At 32.1% G+C, this 22,760-nt stretch overlaps 2 pseudogenes; one reads left to right on the forward strand and one right to left on the reverse strand.

Annotated features, from left to right (window-relative positions):
- Window positions 1-386: 386 nt before the first annotated feature.
- LOC114760145 (protein NSP-INTERACTING KINASE 2-like) lies at window positions 387-3,167 on the reverse strand (annotated as a pseudogene).
- An 8,107-nt stretch (window positions 3,168-11,274) lies between these two features.
- Window positions 11,275-12,136, forward strand: LOC114760142 (protein ENHANCED PSEUDOMONAS SUSCEPTIBILTY 1-like; annotated as a pseudogene).
- Window positions 12,137-22,760: the final 10,624 nt, after the last annotated feature.

Raw genomic sequence — 22,760 nt, forward strand, 5'->3', positions numbered from 1 at the left:
TAAAATTTTTAACTTTGCTCTGTTAACAACATTAGCCCTTGTAATTTTACTCTGAAGGAGCTAATAGTACTAACAGAGCAAAAATTAAAAGAATTGATTAAGAGAGAAAAACATACAAGTAAGAAATGAAAATTTGAGAAAAAGTATAAGTATCTACAAAATGAGTATCCTTACATATTTCATCTCTAAAAGTTGGATGATGATGAATGTTGTGCTTAGGTGAACAGTACCTTCTATCAACTTTTCCCCCCTCATGTTTATACTGTCTCTCTTTCAAATACTAAACATCCGAGTGCAATGCACAGGGGAAAAGGTCTGATTATGCCAATAGTTGTTGGTTTGAATATAAGTCATTTGATATCTTTAATACTGTTTTGCGTTTGAGCATTGTGGACAGGAGGAAAGCTTCTTGTGATTCAACACACTTAACAATGCTCGAATCTGAATTGGTCAGCAGTATTAAATACCAGATTATATCTATGACCTCCCATAGTAAAGTCGGTTGGTAATACCTTTGAGACGAGAAGCAACACTACCATTGGACATGAAGGGATAAACCAGGAGTCTCTCTGTAGGAGTGATGCAGTATCCATAGAGACGAAGCAAATTGCGATGCACAGCCAGGCTGATCATCTCCACTTCAGTCTGGAACTGGATCTCCCCTGTAATGGCACTGCCATCTCTAAGCCTTTTCACTGCTATGACCCCACCATTTGAAAGATAGCCTTTGTACACATTCCCATATCCTCCTTTGCCAATCAAGTTCTTGCTGCTGAACTGTTCGTGGCAACTTCAAGTTCTCTTATGTGGAACTTTCTCAAGTTTCCAAGGCGCACATCTTCTTGCATTTGTTCTGAGATCAGAAACATCAATGAACAAAAACTTGTTATGATGTGGAACTAAGAGTTTTTGTTTGTTATTATGAAATGCAGATTATGATTCACTAACCATTAATGTCGAAGAAAACTTGTTTGCTTGATCTTTGTCTCCACCAGAGGAAGCCGAAGACCAGAGTTAGTAAGGAGACGCAGCTTACCGCTAAAGCAAGTGCCAAGACAAGTTTGCGATTCTTTGTTTACTGGTGGGTGGCGAATGGCACCTGGGCAAGCACTTCAAGCAACTGTATTAGAATGTAAAAAATTTACTATGCCCCAGAGCTTATGAGTTCAACTCTGTTTTTTTTTTTTTTTTCAGGAAAATTGTGTGTTCTTTCAATATTTTCTCCACATGATATTTTTATGCATAGTTTTTTAGTTTTAAATTTTAAAAAATATGCATATTGTGTTACAAAAAAAGATATGTAGTTAAAAAAAAAGAAATTTGTAGATATATAAATGAAGAACATTGTTTTTTCATGAATAAATTATAAAGATATCTCTTTGAATTTTATAAAATATGAAAGGTTTACTAAAGCTAAAACAAAAAATTACGATAATATTAATTCTTCTTAAAATTGAAAAGGATTCTGTTTTATATCTACAATACATACATAAATTCTGTTTTTAAATATTTCATATTTTAAAAGTATGTGTGTAATTCCAATAAAATTCAAGTAAATTTGTAAAATTTACCCTTCCATTCAAAGAAAATGTTTATCTTTGAAAGTCAAAGACAGATCAATAACCAAAAAAAAAAAAAAGGACTAATTCAAAGGTAAAAACCAAGATAATCAAAAGCATAAAAAAGATCTGCAATATGCAGCAAGTTTGATTACCTTGAGAGTTATTAAAATTAGTTGAAACTGTTGTTCTGAAGCACTGTTGGTCAGTTCCAGTGGCACAAATCTGGGGATTTCCTAGAATACTGTTTCAAGACATATAAAATATGTACTAAATAATGAACAGAAACTATAGTCTTCACTTGATGCGAGAAAATAATCACAGTACAGAATCTCAAGTTAAAGATATCTGTATTTGTCTGTCCTGTTTGAATAATAGTTTGTCCTGAGTCATCTTTAACTCTGAGATCATCAACTGTAATTTTCCCAGGAAACAAAAGCTGAAAGTGAAGAAAGTCTGATTAAAGAAAAAAGGCCTAAAGAAGCAAGTTAATTACTTGAAAGTTTTTGCATTTATTGTTGGTAGAGGTCCACTCAAGTTATTATAGGAAACATCCCTGTGCAAAGTTCAGAAGTGGACAAAATAACAATCAGAAATAAAAATGATGAAGGAGAATAAGAAGTAGGGAAAAAATGAAGAAAGAAATAATACTATAGTAAAGAAGGCTTTAGGATACTCACAGAATAGCAAGCTGGGTCATGTCAGCCAAAGAGGAAGGTATTGGTCCTGTAAGACTATTATTGTTCAGCCTCCTGATTACAGTTCAAATTCCAATGATCAGTATCTAAAACAAGAAGGAGATTATATGTGAAAATTTTCTATGAATATCAATCATTCTTCTTCAACTTACAGATAATTGAGACTCTTCATGCGGAGAGACTCTCTGGAAGTTGACCAGTGAAGGAATTATGAGAAAGATCAAGAGTTTGAAGCTTTTGCAGCTTCCAAATCTCAGAAGGAATTGGTCCTGATATATTATTAGCTTGCAGGATCCTGAAAAAATATGTAAATACATAACTTAGAACAAACAAAAGATCTTGTTAACCCATGAAGAGACGCTGGATATTTTATGTTCTTGTCAGATGTCAGATTACTACTCACAGATTCCTGAGATTGGTTAAGTTGCTAATGCTTGGGGAAAGAAAGCCAGAAAAGTTTTGGCTTGGAAATTCCCTAAGAAGAGGGAAGAAGAAGAATTAAAAGAAAGTGAAATTAAGAAATCAAAGTTGAAAGAAGAGTGTAAACTACAGTTTTGTTTGTATGACTTACAGGTCAGTCACAGAACCACCAAAGCAAGATACCAAAGCCCAGTTACAAGGCTCCACTTCATACATATCCCAGTTATGAAGGGCATTGTTAGGATCCTTCAAAGAACTTTTAATAATGCCAATAAGAGCTTGCACTGTATGATTATAGCACAGGGACATTAGTTTTATGGTTTATGATTTAATTCTCAAAATGAGAGAAGTTCCTATTACCTTCATTGTTGACACCTTTAGAAGAAAGCAAACCAGATACTGAAGTGCAGAAGAAGAAGAAGAAGAAGATAAAGAAACTAAATAGAGAAAGAAAGATCTCTTCTTTCCATACTGATGGCTCAGAAGAAATTGATGATTATAAGATCAAAGAAAGCTTCAAAAGAAATCAGATCAGGCTGTTTCTGAAGAGGAAATAATAAAAAAGGAGGAAGGTGTTGATGATTGATAAAGTCAGCTCAAAATGAAACAGTAATTGGCCCTTGTTCATGTCATGTTGGCATCAGAAAGAGGAATCACAAGCATTCTTCATGTTATTGCACCAGAATGGCACTCACTCTCACTTTCTCTTTCTGTCAAATAGAAAGAAAACCTAGCCATCAATGGTACTATAATGCTTCCTGCAATAAATTTTCGAAGTGATAATTAACAAGCAAGAAGTATGTCTTATAAGTTTCCTTGCTAAAATTTATCTGTCAGTTTCTTGTGTATTTTTATAATTAACTTAGTTTGCATATTTCAAATTTTCCCCTTAGCCAATCATACAACAAGAAGGGAAAGAATATATGAAAGTGAAGCCACACGTATGACATTTGAAGATAAATGCAAAAGATGGTTGAAAAAGAAAGGTCCTTCAATCATGGATTGGTGCAGAAAATAAAAGGATTATTCTGTTTCATGAAAAATAAAAAATATGAATAATAAACGGAGAGTGACAAGTGATGAAGAATCATTTGTTAGGTACTGTAAAAAGTTGCATAGTGATTTGTTTAATTACATGTAACAAAGTAGGCCAGAGAAGATAAAGAACACTTTAGTTTGTTATTCTAATTCTCTCAAGTTGTCTCTAAATCAAAGTTCAAGAAAACAGACAATTACTGTAATAAACTAACGAAAAGCATCTTGCTTTAAAACATAAAGGTGGTTCCCTCTTTCTCTTCCCCACAAGCTCCTATAAAGTCAACATTTTTCCAACACCACCACTAAATTGGTATCAAGTTGAATGGGTTTTATTTTATATAAATCACTTTATTAGCAAAAATTTACTTCAATTTTTTTTTTTTTTAACATGTAGTAGACATATGGCAAACTCTAACAACTGACTCCAAGAGAGATTATTGTATGAGAAACACTAATAAATGTATGCCTAGTTTTAGATTTATGAAGAAATAGTATGTTATGTAAAATAAGTCCCATATTTCATGATTTGTAACTATTATATATATACATATATATGTTGACTTATGGGAGAATCTTAAAAAATACTTTTGAATTTCAAAATTTTAAATCAGTCTTGTTCATTACACTTTAATAACAATTGACAACATTTAGAAAGCATATGACAACATATTTTTTTAGTCATTCTTAATTTGGAATTTTAAAATTTTAAAGGCATTGTTTTAGAATTTTTCTTGATTTATTATGAATATAAGTAACTAAGCCCTGAAATAAATCATTGAAAATTTCACCAAATTCCAACTAAAACCAAATCATTTGGTCACTTTTGCAAAGATATGCTGTCTTTTCCTGTCCCTATCACTTGACTCATCCCAATGGTTGGCCTTGAGATCTCTATTCTCTTCCTCACTTTGCTCCGCAAAAACCCTACTATTGTTGGCCCTGAGATCTTAAAGTGACATTTTTATGTGTGGTCATGATTTTAATATATATATATATATCTGTGTGTGTGAGTGAAAAATAATTGTTGTGCTTCACTGAAACTGGCATATAAATGAAAGGAATGAGAGGGCCTACCAAAAAGACCAATTCTAAAGAATGCCACCATAAAATGATAATGCTTTAACGTTCAGACTCACTCACTGATAATAAGAAAATAAGAAGACAAACATAAAGCTTCCAAAGTTGTGGAGATTTGAATCTCTCTTTCCTTCCCCACACTGTTCCCTGAAATGCACCCATATCTCCCCAATTCAGTGAATTCTATCTTAACTTTATCATATACGACACTCTTGTACTTGTAAAGCACTGATATTATTCATCATGATCTCTGCATATCATCTTGTTTCAAACATGTATATACACACACTCCTCCAATTCTAAATATATGATAGATTCAATCTAAATGTAAGTCATGTTGTAACCACCGAGTGCTTGGATCAAGTGGCAAGAGTTATTTCATCTTAACCAAATATCACATGTTTGATCCTTTGGGAAAACAATAGCATAGGTGGTAGGGTCACCGCCTACATAGGTCTTACCATGACTCGATCCAGATCAATATATAATTTATAATTTCTTGAGGGGTTGGTTAGAATACCAGATGTATACGCAAAAAAAATAAAAGGTCATCTTGTTCTATGTGAGTTGCATACTACTCCATTAATATGGTTAATAATAAAGGTAAAATTAAAACAATTGACATTTAAAAAAAAAAAAAAGATCAAAGATGTAGTAGTTAGAATTATTCTATATCTTCAACCGAAGGGGATGTTTATATAGAGGCAGTTCATTATAGAGAATATGAATCCAGCAATGTTAAGAAACGTCTTCAATCAATTATGTTCACCATAAAGATCAGAGTATAAAGGCAGAATAAGATTTGAAGACAAGGTTATTTAGACGTTCTAACTTGACGCATTTACATATCTATCTTAGGGAAGCTGCATGCATATATAGTTATTGAAATTTTGTTACTAATATTTTTAGCTATAGTTTATATATATATATATATATATATATATATATTTAAATGAGGCTAGAGTATGACGATGAGGGGCCAAAATATTAGAATCCAAATTCTCTGCTATTCATTTATCAGCTTTTGCCCTGGTCCACTCACACAGTCACACAAAGTCTTACAATTATTTTTTTTCAAAAAAGAAAAATTATACGCATTCTGCCGAGGACAGGCAATAAGGCCAAATTAAAGAAAGAATAAATTCTCCACCAAGATCCATACTTTTTTTATATGTATAGAAAGTTTGGACACTAGCTACCTGTATTTTGCTTTGCCATTTTTAAGGGCTGCAGCATATTGATATTCCATTTACATTCTTCAAACCACTCCTTATTTCTTTTTCCCATTGGAAAAGTGTTAAGAGGCCTTCAATTATTTCCCATCGTTCAATGCGTCTTTAGATTCTTACTAAATGATTAAATAATACTCATCCGATTCTTAATATAAAATCTATTTAACTAATTTGATTAAATTAAAAAAGTTAGGTAAGTTAGTTAATTATAAGAAATATGACATGTTTTTCCTAAAACACTATAATTATCTTCCTTAATATTCTATCTCTCCTACTTGATTATGGTTGAGAGAGTATCCATAGGAGTATTTTAGAAAAAATTAATAAATATGAGAAATAGATTTTATATTTAGAACCAAAATCAACTCAACAATTAGGTTTTATATTAAAAACCAAAGAAGTAATACGTTTCTACATCTCAAGAGAATTAATTAGTCGTTAGCTATTGGTTGGGAAATACCGTCTTGTTCCACCCAAGATGATGATAATAATAATAATAATGCGTTGCTTAAATCACAAGCTCCAGCCATGATTTAAAACAATAAATTGCTTGTCGAACCCTAGTGAATATTAATCAAGTGAAGAATAGTTCAGAAATGCTTTTACAATTTCTTATGAGTAAAATGTCTTGTTATAATTGTTCATATTGTTGGGTCTCATCACCACCCATCCAGGTTCAAGAAGAGTCATAACAAATCTTTATTTTATTACTCTTGTTGTTTCCTGTTAATTCTCTCCGGCAATCCTATCCTTTGTGTAGTTTCCAGCACTCTGGAGTGGAGATGTGATCATAAAATTAAATAAAGACTAAATTAAACGTAACTTTCCTGAACTTAATGTTATATAAATTGATAACGTTCTTAACTTTAATTTGTTAATACCATGAATTTGAAGTTAGAAACTTCCGTACTTAAGCTTCCTTCCAGGCTTCCATATGATTTCCATAGAACATTCATCATACATTCAAAGAATTTGCAGAAGTAGGCCCAAGACCAGTTATGTTGGGGGAAGACGATGCTTAGTCAGAACTTATCAGCTTCACGGCAGCCCCGTCAACTTGAAGTAGCAGCATCACATATCATTTAATGGAAGCACTATAGCAAACAACAAGAATGGAATACAAAGAAAAAAACTGTAAAAACCTAATTTAAATTTCATAAAACTATAAAGACTGCGAGATTAATTTTATCTAAAATAAAGCAATGGCGCATTCTTTTTGGCCTAAACCCTTCTGAAAAGGATTGTTTTTTTTAAAACACAGGTAACCCGACTCCTGTTGGTTTAACGGAAAGTAACTTATAAAGTTAGAATATAAATGCCCTGAGTTAGGACCAAGAACAGCCCTTAGGGAGTCTGGCTACTTTCCTCTCTAACTATGTTCTCTATGTCTACTGTCCAGCAACCAGTTCCATTGGAGCATACCCTTTAACTCCTCAATAATTGTCGTCCAGTTCTGAAAAGGATTGTGATTTTTTTTTTTTGGGCTACGCATAGGAATCCTTCCACGGAAATAATTATATTCGATACACTATCAGATACTAAATATTGATACTTTTTTCATGTGAAATTCAAATCTTAGTTTGTCATATTGTGAGGGACTAGTTTTTTTTACTAGATCCAATCCTGTTAGTAAAATTATTGTAATTAATAAATACAGGATTTGAAATCGGAGTTGTTTTATTGTATTTTACTTGTTCATCCCTAGTGGCTCAAGAAGAATTTTCAATGTCTTCTTATCTGGGCTTTGTCAGCTTGTTTGTCATGTGTGCTGTCTTTTACTTTCCGGTCTTCTATGCTTACATCCACTCCAGCCCAGGTTCAGCACTTCAATTTGGGTTGTTTCTGTAGTGCTCTAATAAAACGTTATAAAAAAAAAAAAGGAAGAATTTCAATAAACTCTCCTAATAGCTAATTAATATCAGTCAACTCCCAAAACATTTTAAAATTTCAATCAACCCTCTTGGACCCAAATGAAATTAAAATTTAAAGGTAAAAATACAATCATACTCTTTCTTTTTAAAAAAAAATAAATATTAATTGTTACTAGAGCTCCAACCTCTGATGCCACTTGAGCATCGGGGGTCAAAGGATTTTTTTTTTAAAAAAATAAGGTGGTAAAAGAGAGTTTGAACTCATAACCCATTGATATACCCAAAAATATATGACTACTAAGCCAACCAATCCACTTAGTCATATAATGTAAAGAAAAATATATATAACAAACAAATACAAGTATCTAAATGTAAATGAACAAGTGAAATTCGATAATTTATAAGTAAAATTCAGAAATTTATAATAAAAATTTGGTCATTTACAAAAAATATAAGAGAAAGTGAGTATTTAGGTATGAATAAGCATGTAAAATTTGAAGATTTACAATAAAAGTTTAACGATTGATAATCCAAAATAGGCAATTTACAAAAACATAAGAAAATTCACAATCCTAAATATAAGTGTTTAAGTATTAATAAAAAAAGTGAAATTTAACGATTTACAGCTCAAATTCCAGGATATACAAGAAACATAAGTATTACAAAACACGTAAGAGAATTCACAATCTCAGAATGTAAAAGTAGACTAGGAATGGCAACATGTGACTAGTAAAGCATTTTTGTTATATATATATTATTTACAGTTGAACATTTGTTCTCTTTATTTTGTTTTATATATATTTTTTTCATCATATAACTAAGTGGATTGATTGACTTAATGGTAAGAATTAATATTTATTTTTAAAAAAAATAAAAAGAAAGAATATTATTATATTTTTAGCTTTAAAAAGGGGGTATTATTCACTCGCAGAAGCAAAGCTGTAAATTTTTTTAGGACGTCCGCACGACGACAATGCATTAAACAAAGAAAATAAATCCCAGACAGAAGCTTTTTAACTGGAAAATTATAGTAAAATAGAAAATAAAAAAATTGAACCAAAAAGAACAGTAATAATAGAATTAAGATGGCATGAAGCCTAATTCAAATGTTTATATAAAACCTTAATTCATTTTTTCACATATTTATTTATTTTTTTAAATTAATCTTTGTAGTAGTGTATATGTTAAAAGTTTTATCAAATGATAGTTCTACCTAATACACATAATTAACAAAAATATTTTAAAGAGATAATATATGTTTTTTGTAAATAATTACTTTAACTAATTTTTTTAATTTACTCTAATTAGTTAACTAATTTTTATATTAAGCATAGTTTCACATTTATTGATTCTGTATTTGTTTAGTTTCATTCGATAATTTATTTAAAAAAGTTTAATCTGAAATACGATTGATTCTTTTATGCACCGAATGACAGAATTAATAAAATATTGTGCTCGAAGAATTGATAATCAAGATGTTTTTCTGGTAAAAAAAAAAGGATAATCAAGATGTTTATCTTGTTTTGTCGGTCAATTTCCAATCTTTATCTTTTCTTGATCATAATTTGAATTTTTATATTTATTATATCAAAATTTTTAATTATATATAGTTTTGTGTCTTATTTTTAAAATAATATTATTTAATTATAAATTTATATATATATATATATATATATATATATATATAAAGGATGTTTGAGAACTTGATGCTTTAAGTAGCTTGGTTTTTTAAACATCAAGATGTAACAACTGGTGCGGGTACGTAACAAGTGTTGGTAAGAAGATAGACTGGCCCATTCGCGTCTCAAAAATCATAAGTGCCGGATTTAGAATTTTTCTTTTAAATAGGAAACAAGTTAAAAAAAAAGAGAAATTACAAATAAAAACCCGTCAATGTGTAAAATTGTGATTTGGGACCCTAAATTTAGAAAATAGCAAATAAGGACCATGTCCCACTTTTACAAATATGAAATGTGAGTGAAATGTCTAAAATATCCCTCAGTCAAATTGTGATTTGGTCGACTGAAATTGTCATTCGTTAAAGTGAACTTGTCATTTTTCATAATCAACTCGTCATTGGCATACCCTTAGCCAAATTGTGATTTGGTCTACTGAAATTGTTATTCGCTGAAGTAAACTTGTCATTTCTTATAGTCAACTTGTTATTTGACTGAGAGGCATTTTAAACATTTCACCACGATTTCATATTTACAAAAGTAGAATCGGCTCCTTATTTGCTATTTTTCAAATTAAGAGTCTCAAATCATAATTTTACATATTAAGATGTCTTTATTTGTAATTTTTTGTTAAAAAAATTCATCATGTGGGACTGAAAGTTTAAATGAATTGGTCGTTTAGATTTTTTATAATTTTTAAAAAAATTTTTATATAATGTTAATATTATTAATATTTTAAATTATTAATGATATTTTAAATATTTAATTATTATTATTTTAAAATTAAATTTCATAAAACAATTTGATTTTGGACAATAATTTGTTTAATTAAATTTTTATAAAAAAGAGTTAATTTAGACTTTAATAATAATTTGTCTTATATTATATGAGTTGATATTTTTAAATTATATATATTTGATAAGAGCGTTCTTATACTCATATAACTTGTGATTTTATAATTTAAATTAAAAATTTATGAGTTTCAATACTACAAAATTTAAAATTGAAATTTCTATGAAGAAGAAAAATTTAATATTTTTGTTACTAAAGAAGAGTATACTCATAAAGAAGAACAATTGATGACATAGATGATAAAATTTCAAAAAATTGATGATAATGTTTGTCTATTACATATTTATACTGTTGATGAAACTTTTAGATGTTATTTGTCTTGTTGATGGATATTTTATAATGTTTTTGGATGTTGATGGATGTTTAGATATACTAATGTTTTGGGTTTGTAACTTAATTTTATTCACACTTATGTCTTTTATTAATAATTTTATTTTTTATAAAACATGAAAAAATATATTTAAAAAATTCTATTTTTCAAGTCACACAAATTGGCCTGACCTTATCATTTTAAGGGGATATTTGAATGAAAACCAAACCATAGTTTCAAAAGTAATTTTACAGTATGCGAAGTAAATATATAAAGAAATTTATCTCGGCAAACACCTCATAAGTCGGGTCTAATAAAATGAAGGATTTCTAAAATTTCATCATGTAGTCCTCGTACTTGACAACGAACGAGTGAGATGAAATGAACGGTTTGGATTGACTGGCACGGATCAAGTGATGACAATCTGGCGTTCTCTTAGAGCCTGTCAGTGGCTTCCAGTCCAAAACAAGAGAAGTCTATTAATGCCAGTGAATTAAAGCAATCGGAGATAAACATCACAGTTCCATACACACACTATCCCATGGAAGCCGTCCGAATGATCTCCATAACAACGATCAGGGCACGAAGCTGCCTTAATCATGGCGACTCAACCCGACAAATCGATCTGAATCCATGGGATCTTCAATATCTAGTTCTCGGGTATGCTCAAAAGGGACTTCTCTTTCACAGATCCACCTCCTCATCATCTTCAATACCCAGAGAAACAATGATCCAGCACTTGAGGGACTCGCTTTCTTCCACCCTCGACTTATTCCTGCCGCTCGCCGGTCGTCTTCTTGTTGTCCCCCACGGCCGCGAGGATGGCACATCCTCTGTCTTCATCACTTGTAACAACGCCGGAGTAAGCTTTGTTCATGGCAGACAACACTACAATTGCCGACATCCTCGAACCCACTTATGTTCCTCGGATTGTCTCCTCCTTCTTCCCACCACGTAATATCAAGAACTTTGAAGCAACTCGGGTCCCATTAGTGGCCGTTCAAGTCACAGAGCTTGTGGATGGCATCTTCATCGCTTGTTCCATGAATCATTGTCTTGCTGATGTGAAGCCATACTGGAATTTCTTAAACGCATGGGCTCAGATCTCTCGAAATCGTCTAAAGCAGAGAGCCCCAAATTCGAAGCTCGCTTCATTTGAACGGTGGTTTCCTCATGGTAATATTGAGCGTCCCTTAGCAATCCCATTCAGGAAAATATTGCAGCATCATCTTAAGGAGTCAACAGATTCGATTCAATCACCTCCATTTTCAAGGAGGATCTTTCACTTCAAAAGGGAAAAAATTGCTGAACTCAAGGCAAAAGCTAATTCAGAGATGGAGGATGGTGCTATCAGCAACAAAATCTCGTCCAAGCTGTTATTGGCCATGTTTGGAGGTCTGTGATCAAAAATCAGAATCTTGACACTGGAGAGGAAGTCACTTACAGATTCCTCATCTGCTAGATCCAGAGTTTCCCACCCACCAATCCTAGATAACTATTTCGGAATCACAGTGCAATTCAATAAAGCGACGATGAAAGTAAGGTAGCTAGTGGGAGATGGGGGCCTTGGGAAGTTTGCTTGGCAGATGAACAAGGCAATCTCCTCATGCACAGAAGAAAAGATCAAGAGCGACTTTGAAGCTTGGGTACGAAATCCAACAATACGTACACCGCCAGGTGGTACAATTGGGAAGTTTATGATAACTGCCAGCTCCCCGAGAACTAATTTTTATGACATTGACTTCGGCTGGGGAAGGCCGGTGGCGGTTCGCGGCGGCTCAGCGAATGCAAAGCATTGGAAGCTGACGGTTGATGCCGGAGCAGAAGAAGGTAGCTTTGACGTTGAACTGTGTGCTTCCCATTACTAGAAGCTTTGGCAAAAGACGCCGAGTTCATGCGCGCAGTGGAATCATCGTCGCCGGCGGAGTTACTAACAAGAGTAAAGTAGCACGGTCTCGACTGTGACATGGGAGCATCAGTGTGTTTTCCATAGTTGGTCTTTTATAATAAGATAATCTTAAAACTATCCCTCTGAGTGACCTAATTCTTTCATAAGAATTACAATTCTTTGTGGAGGGGCCTTTTCCTCCAAATGTTACCTACAAAAATGAATTATAATAATATAATATCACATATCTCAAATAGGTGAATTCACTGCTTAGAAGACTAAATGCAATTTTTTCAGTCATTTTAGCGCATAGAATTCCAACACAACCTTAGATATAGTTTACCCTTAATTAATACAATTTGACCCAACTTAAGTGATGAGGAAATAGATTTAGATATGAACATCTATATATAAAAACAGTGATATATATCATTTGAGCGTGTCATTTTAAATACTTGGCCTGGTCACTTTGAGTTTCTAAGCCTTCACCTTTTTGCGTAACACTATAAAAATCAACAAATTACTAATAAAATTTAGGAACGAAATTTCTCTGTCCTTGATTAATTTGACAACTAAATTTAGTAGCAGAATTTAATTAGCAACATAGGGCCTGTTTGTTTTTGTTCTTTGTTTTCCATCTTATAAAATTGTTTTTAAGAACAAGTTTTGGAAACAAAAAACAAAAAAAAATTTGTTTGGAAAATAATGTTAAAAAAATCACATTTGAAAAAAAATATATAAAAAATTACATTTTACCAGGTGGTAGTTATTATTGGTAGTGATAAGTAGTAAGTAGTAGAGGAGAAGAGAAAAAGATTTTTCTAATTTTTCAAAACAAAAAATAAAAAACACAAACAAAAACAAGAAAACATGTAAAAGTTGTTTTGGTTTTTTAGTTTTTAAAAACAGATTATTGTTTTTTTATTTTTTAAAACAATCAACTAAAAACAAATTACCAAACAAGTTTTTTTGTTTTTTTTTTAAAAAATTGTTTTCAAAACAAGAAACCAAACAAGCTCATAATTTTTCCATGAATAATTTTATTGTGACTAATTGTCATGTTCTGATGTAGATTTCTATAGTTAACTTAGTTTGCATGTTTCAAGTTTTACCTCTCAGCTAATCATGCTAAGTGAAGGGAAAGAATATTTGAAAGTGGAGCCACAATCATGACTGGTTTGGTTGGATGAAAATGATAACAAGTTAGGTAGCAAAAACATGCAAATGATCATATTGCCCTTAATGAGTATTTATTGATTAAATTCATTTGAATTTAAAAATTTAATAATCAATACAATAATTCAAAAGATGAATAAAAGTACATTATAATTTAATTAATAAATATAAATATTCAATATGAATATAAAAGTTATTATATATGTTCATTAAAAAATATTATAAAATTGCGTTTTGTTAAGTTAACATACTGAATCAAATCTATTTTATTTCAAAATTGATGGCCCTATCTCATGACAATCATTAGCAATAACAAGACTACATAAACAACTAAATAATATTGAACAATAATGCATCCGAAATCTTGCCAATCCAACCTCAATGAGTTTATTCCGAAAACCTCTCTCACATATACTCTTCTCATCCTATTTATAAGGGGTGTTTGGATACTCTAAAAAATGCTTTTCAGAAGCACTTTTTCACAAATCGAGATAAACTTTTCCACATATTTACCTTATAGACCGTAAAATTACTTCTGAAACTATGGTTTAGTTTTCATCCAAACACCCCCATAAGGTATTTTTGACATATTGCACATCAAGTTGTGGTGAACAGGTTAAAAAACTGCCTTTCAAGCATAATCTCACCAAATCAATACAGCTTTGTTCTTGGCCGTACTAGTTCAGATAATATCATTGTTGCTCAGGAGGTAATTCATTCCATGTGCAATATGAGGGGAAAGAAAGGTTTCATGGCCATCAAGCTTGACTTGGAAAAAGCCTATGACAGAATCAAGTGGAGTTTTGTCATAGATTGTCTTAATGAACTTGAAGTGCCCAATAAGATCAAGCAAGTCATCCAAGCCTGCATCTCTTCTCCGTTCATGCAAATCCTCTGGGAGGGTGACAAAGCTGAGAGTTGTAACCCTTCTAGAGGGCTCCGGTAGGGAGACCCCCTCTCTCCGTATCTATTTTTGATCTGTATGGAAAAACTAGCTCACATCATCCAGCAAGAAATTAACCCAGGGAGATGGAAGCCTATCAAGCTAGGTAAGTTGGGTCCTCTAATTTCTCATTTGTTTTTTGCTGATAATTTGTTAATTTTTGCAGAGGCTAGCTTAGAGCAGGTGGCAGTTATAAAGGAATGCCTAAATCGTTTCTGTCAAGCCTCGAGACAAAAAGTAAATCAGGGAAAGACCAAGGTGTTTTTCTCTTGTAATGTTAATCATACTAGAGCCTCCAACTGTGTGAAGAACTGGGATTCTCCCAGACTACTGATCTTGGCAAATACCTGGGTGTTCCACTTCATCATGATAGAGTCAAGAATGAGACTTACCACTTCATCATAGATAAAATAAAGGCCAGGATCAAACACGTAGAGAGGCATTAAAAATAACTGGAGGTACACCAAGGAGGGGATCCAGCAGTTCACAGACGACTATGGAGCTGACAGTGTTAGCTGGAAGTGGGAGAAGAGTGGGAATTTCACAACTAAGTCAGCGTATATGGCCCTTAACCCTCAGCTTGAAGATGCTACTATCAGTTGGAATAGGATTTGGAAACTTAAAATTCCACAGAGGTGCAAATCCTTTGCTTGGATTATGATGCATGAACGAGTTCTCACCAACCAAAGGAAATTTAACCAAGGCATCCACCAGAGCGGGCTATGTGATAGATGCAAACAATGTCAGGAAGATGAAGCTCATGTGTTTAGAGACTGTCCTGAGATACATCAGTTCTGAGAAGGAATTATTAAGCCGCACATGCCAAATTTATTCTTCCCTTGCAACTTCTCGAGTTGGTGCCAGTTTAACATGAAGGGACTGGTTGGGCTTGCTGAACCAAGGTGGAAGGAATTGTTCATAATACTTTGTTGGCTTCTATGGAGAGCTAGGAATGAGTTCATGCACTTAGATATACCCACTAAGTATGACACGATCCTCAAAAAAGCTAAAGCAATTAGAGACTGTATGAGGTCGTCTATAGTGAAACTACAGGGTACGAGAATGAATATGGGTTTGCAACATGTGACAAGATCAGACACTGGAAACTTAGCCAACACCCTTGTAGTAGAGATTGACGTTGCCTTCTTAAACTGTAACGGGTTGGTGGCTTGTGGTGGTGTGGCAAAGCAACAGAACGGCGAAGTTCTTGAAGGATTTCTTCTCAGACTAGATAAGGGCGACCATCTCACAGCAGAACTCTGGGGATGTTTAATGGGATTGAAGCGCGCCTAGGACCTGGGCAAACGAGACGTGATTATTCGATGTGATTCAACAGAAGCTACCAGGCTTATCTTAGCAGAAACTAACAACCTGCATGTTGATGAGGTAGTCATTCGCGAGATTAAGGCTATGCTAACGAGGGATATGAAAGTAGTAATCCAAACTATCAGTAGAGAGCACAACTTTTTGGCGGACGCCCTAGCTAAGAAGGCAATGAATAGCCCAATGGGACTCCAAGTTTTGAGCAAAGAAGCTGTTGAGTTCTGTACAGCTCAATCAGTCATAGTTCAATAGTGTTTTTATTCCGATGTATTAAAAAAAAACCTTAAATTGTATTAATTCTTGTTTAAAATATAACAACTTTATAATTTTACTAATATTTAACATATACACCTTTAAACAAATAGAGGATGAAATAATACATTCATATTAAAAATTTAATATAGTGATTTATAAATGGGACTGAAAAAAATATTTTTTTTCTTTGTCTTATAATTACACAAGAGGAGTAGCGTATTGCACCAACTCCCCCTTTCAAATTCAAAAACCCATGTTGCAACTACTTCCTCATGACTCCCAGGGATTGTGTCAGTTCAAATCAACACCACAATGTAAGGTTGGAATTTGAATTTATTGATGAAATTCGAATTTACTCTGCAAGGTTAACAAAATTCGAATTTGTTAAATAAATTCGAATTTGCGTCCTGTTCGTCATCCCTTTCCGTTCACCTCTGTTTTGCAAGTGGTGAAACAGAGCAATTTTCAAATCCAAACAATTCATGTGTTGGAGAAGAACCCTTGTCTTTTTTTTTTTTTTTTTTTGAGCTGAAGGAGAAGAACCCTTGTCGTCGAACTTGGTGCATTTGAAGCAAAAGCTGTTATACAAACAGTAAACGAAGCTGAACAGAAGAACACATAGGAATATCTAATGGATCTGGACATCCACTCAAAGTGAAGAATACAACAATGGAAGTCGTCAAAGCTCAGGAAGGCTATCGGAAAGTTCAGATGGAGGCTGTGACGTCGCATTTATATTTTTTAGGGATAAATTTGTCTTTCACACAACCGGAGGTGGACCGGTGCGGATGATCAACCAGTTTAGATTATTACGTTATAATTGGTCATATTTTTTCTCTCAATTATTATGGATTTGAATAAATTTTAATAATGATATTAGTATCAATAGTTATTAATTTTAATTATTAAGAAATCGTGAAGATTATTTAAGTAAAATAGAAGGAAAATTAGAATATTTTACTCAAAATTCTTTTATAATTTCTTTTAAGTAAATGTCTTGTTATAATTGCTTCCATAGTTTCTGGGGGAAAAAAACATCTTGGGTCTCATGAGTGCCTCTTCAGATTCAAGAGTGATATCATATCTTTTACTATTATTATTACTACTACTATTACTACAATTATTCCTTCCACCATTAATTAATTAATTAATTATAGATAACATCCTTAACATTTGAAAATTTTTCATGATTATCTCCCAGCTTTTACAGTTATACAAATAACTCTCCTATGATTAATTTTGTTCATTATTTATCCACACATAACGTAGAGTTTAGTGGGCTATTTGCTATATATAATTCAAAATTGTAGAAGATTATATGCATAAAAAAAAAAGTAAATTTAAGGGACTAGATAATTAATTCTTTTTATCTTTGATCATTCGGCACCTTTTTTAAATCTTATTACTAAGTATTCAGGCAATCGACTAATCCGAATCAAGGATTTGGTCGGGCACTATGTGATCACCTCTCTCAAGAGAATAATTAATGATTGAGGGTTATTTGCACAAATTTAAAAAAATTCGGAGAGTTATTATTATTAAATTATAAAGGTTAAAGTGTTATTTGTATATAGCCAAAATTTTAGGAAAAATAACACTTAAACTTGAAAATTCTAAAATAGTCACTTGAATTTGTAAAATCTCAATTTAGGCATAAGTGACCAATTTGGGACTTGTCAATTTACTGAAATGATCATATTGTCCTTTATTTATTTATTATTTTTTTAAAAACCATATGCCCCCACTGGCCAGCCGGTCGCTGGAGCTTCGGTGCCGCCAGCGGTCAACAACAATTTTTTTTGAAAATTTTTACAATTTCAGTAAAATGGTTAACAAGATTTGTAGCACTATTAACAACAGGTTTTTCAGAAAATTCAAAAAGTAACATGTTCACAACTTCAGTAATGCCATTAACAAGTTTCATAACTCTATTAACAAGTTTGGTATAGCATTTAACAACAAGTTTTCTAGAAAATTCAAAAAAATAGTATTTTTACAACTTTAGTAACCACTGTTTTGGAAAATTTTTACAATTTCAGTAAAACGGTTAACAAGTTTTGTAACGCTATTAACAAATTTAGTATAGCAGTTAACAACAGGTTTTTGAGAAAGTTCAAAAAGTAGTATGTTGCTAACTTTAATAATGCCGTTAACAAGTTCCGTAACTCTATTGACAAGTTCGGTATAGTATTTAACAATAGATTTTCTACAAAATTCAAAAATGTCATTTTTACAATTTTAGTAATGCAGTTAACAAGTTATGTAATGATATTAACAACTCGCATGACCATAATGGCTGCCTAATAAGTGAAAAAATTTTGTTGTACAACTATCATAAGCAGCTAATATTAAAAACATCTAACTTTATGAGAGTTGTTAATATTGTTACATGACTTGTTAACATCTACCTTTAGGGAGCTTCGGCGACTAGCAAGCCAGTGGGGCATTTGGTTTTTTAAAAAACAGAAAATAAAATAAAGCCTAATATGGTCATTTCAGCAAATTTAAAAATCCCAAATTGGTCACTTATACCTAAATTGGAATTTTCCAAATTCAAGTGATCATTTTAGGATTTCTAAGTTTAAGTGTTATTTTTGTGTCATTTTTCCAAAATTTTATAGGATTTTTTTTTGTAGTTTAGTTTTAAATAAATTTCAAAATGTAATAGAGGCTACAGTGGGTTCATACATTTACATATGATTTAATATGAGCTCCACTTGCAATTTGTAAAGATGATCATTATATTTTTTGCATACCAGTTCCAACATTAAATAGGACGCATTTTTTTGGCATCATAAATATAACGGATTTTTATGCATGTCATTTTATTATAATACTCTATTTAATTAATTTCAATATGTTAAAAAAGAAAGATTAATTAATTAATTATAAAAAATGTAATATAAACTCTCTAAAATACTCGGCGTAACATAAGATAGTATATCAATTTCTAAACTAGGTGTATATCAGAGAAAAAGTAAACTGGGTCCTTATATTTAATACTAAAAGAAAGCATTAAAAAATAGTTTAAATTATACATAAGTTCCATAAACTTTATGTTATGTACAAATAACCTCCATAATCTTTGAAGCTTCAGAATGAACACTCATAAACTCTCACATTTATACGGATAACTCTCCTACGATTAGTTTTATTCATTTCTTTGCCACACGCAGCTTAAAGCTTATTGGGATTATGTGCATATAACTCAAACTTTGAGTAGGCTATATGCACATAAAAATAAAATTTAAGAGGTATATAATTGATGGTGAAGTGTTATCCGCATAGACTTGAAAGTTTTGAAAGGTTTACTATTAATTTTTAAAGGTTAAGGAGATTTTTTGTATATTGTTTAAAATTTAATAAAATTTTATATAATTTAAAAGAATAAAATATACAAAGACTTAATCAAGCATATAAATATTGATAAAATGAAAATTTTTTTGGGTAAAAATAAGAAACCAATTTCAGGGCTCATCATTACAATGATAAGCACCATGATACTTATTAAATTTCAATCATTCAAATTTAATATTTTTTTTAAAAAATTTTAATAGGTACATAATCCAAATTAAATGTAATCTTTTAACTATAAGTTTTTTAAAAATAAATTTTTATTTAAAAATTATTAGTTGAAAATTTTAAATCTAGAACATTAAAACTGTATTTGAACGGTTTATATTTCACTGCAACGATGAGTATCATGGTGTTCATCACTACAATAAGTACTGAAACTGGTTTCTAGAAACAAAGTTTAGATGAGTTGGGTCTTGATATCTCATTAGGGTCAGGACATGTCTTCAGACCCATAAAATGCCTACAAAGGTACTTACAGATCGCCTGCTAACAAGATTCTTACATCAGCAATAGGAATCAAACTCATGATCTTATGAGTTATGAACTGACTCTTTTCCAACTGAATTAACTAGTCAATGAACTCTTATATTAATTATTAAGAACAAGGGGTAGTAGTAAAATTGTTTCATACAAGAACAAGAAAACATGATAAGACGCCAAAGCCCAGTTCCTACTAACAAACAGGTACAGACATGACCCAAATGAAGCGATCAAAAGCAACATCGACATTAATGGGAGTTAAGTCTAGCAGAAGAGGTTAGTCCCTCACGAACTAAGATTTGAATCCTACTAGAAGAGGTACCCACATTTAATACCCAACAATATCTCGAATAGAGTTATCTCCAATAGAAGGATATCTATACTTTAACAAAAAAAAAAAGGAAACATAGACCAAACGGATAATACCATGCAAATTTAAAGTAGTAAAATCAAATACGAAACAGATTCATATGGTTTGAAATTTGAAGAATCAAAATCAAAATGAGGACAAACTTAAAGAATCAAAAATTATATTAACTCTAATTATTTTTAACTAATGTTTTAATCCATATCATTCTAATAGTTGTTTTTTTGTATAAACCATTCATATTTTTTATTGTAAAAGTGGAGTGGAGATTCCAAGAAGATCAAAGAAAGAAGAAAGAAGGTGGATTTGCAACCAATCATGACGCAATAGACAGATCATGATGCCCCCAACCATCAATTGTTTTTTTACCAGCGCCCCCAACCATCATTACAACTTTGGAAGGGCGGATCCCATTATGAGGGCGGGCATTCCATGGGATACCAAAAAAGCCACAGGAAGAATTAGGGCATGTTTGGATTACATTTAGAAACTGTAAAAGTGTCTTGGAATATGTGAAAGTGAGGTTACAAACTGAGTTGGACAAAAACTATTGTTTGGTTGGGCTAACTTTTTCAACCAGCTTCTGGCTTTCAATCTCAGTTGGAAACTTTTCAAACTACAGTTTCAAACTGTGATTATTAAAAATGAGCATTCTAGATTTACCCTCACATTTTCCCCTCTGCCTCATCTCCTTCATTAGTATAATGAACTTTTATTCAGACCAAATGAATTTTAATTTATATTCATGTTTATCCATTATGTATATTTAATTAATTATCTACAATGTGTTTTCAAATTTTTCTTTGTAACAAATATTTTTATTTTATAATTTCACAAATAAACTATTTATATTTTATCATAATAATTTTACGTATTTTTTAAATTATTATCACATTAAAAATATAAAATTTCAAACACTACTATTCAATAAAGTCTATGTTATTTTCAGTTATTTTACAACTAAACTAACTTTTTTATTAATCATCCAAACAATTTTTAACTTTTTTAACTGATTTTTTAAAAACATCTATCCAAACATACGCTAACTGACTTTTATTCTAACTTCAGTTACAAAAGTCAGTTGAGCTAGAAGTCAGTTTTGCCCGTCGCCAATCCAAACATACCCTTAATGGTCAAGAAGGTAGGAGCTAAAACCAGGAATATGGGTTGCATCCGCGGGTCGCACCCGCCAGCCTGTAAAAATGACAGGTTAGGATTAGCCTTTGGCCAGTCTTTCTGATTCTTCGCCGCCTGATTCCTCACCTTCTTCCGCTTGAACAGTGCTTTACGAAAGAAGTTTACGCTTGGTTTTGTAGTCAAAGCAACTTCATCACTTTCGTGTACGCATCGGACGGCAACCCTTTCGGGGGTTCCTTAGGGACCGATTCACTCTGCGTAGATTGACTGAACGCAGAAAAGGTAGCAGGCTCTCTTTTCCATTCTCTGACGAAGCAATATAATACTCGTATTCCTTCTATTCTAAATTACGCTATTATTAATTATGGCTCCCCTGCTCGATTGTATTGATCGAACCGTGGCACTAGGCAATTGGGGGGCGCTCCTTCGGGGCGAAGCACTGAAAAATATGAGCCCGCACTGCTACAATCTGAGGCCGCTGCAACTAATTTTATATATATATATTAAAATATTAGGAGGAGGTGGACTGGAATTCTGGAAAGGTAAGAAAGCTGAAGTCCTACTAACTATTACTATCAAAATCAATATTGAGCTAGTTTCAAACAATGCTCCAGCTTCAAATGTCATCACCATTAAATATAATTAGATCGAGATAGTTATTCATTGTTGCATGTTGATTTTATTAGAAAAATTTTATTTGAACTTGTGTTTTTATCATGTTTGGATTTTAGACTTTGGACTTTGGACAATCGTAAATTTGTATTTTAATGTGTTGTAATTTTAAACGAATGCTTGGAATAATTTAGATTATTTTTTATTTTTTTAATTTTTGATTATTTATAAGGAAAAACTTTAAAAAAAATCTAGTAGGACCCACCAATCGACCTTGGTAGGTTAAGGTTGGCAGAATACCAACTTGTCATAAAACAAACATTTTAAACCCGACCCGTATAGCCCGCAACTCGTGACGGGGCCAACCCGCAACCTAGGGTTTGGCCCGTTCTACCAGCCTCATCTAGGAGCTCGGCTGCTGTAAATCCACGGGAGGCCAGCGATGAGTTTAAGCAACTGAAGATAAACCCTACACGCACCACGCGTCCC

This window comes from Neltuma alba, unplaced genomic scaffold, assembly GCF_004799145.2.
Source record: "Neltuma alba isolate B1F8T4 unplaced genomic scaffold, ASM479914v2 tig00010937_pilon, whole genome shotgun sequence".
NCBI lineage: Eukaryota > Viridiplantae > Streptophyta > Magnoliopsida > Fabales > Fabaceae > Neltuma > Neltuma alba.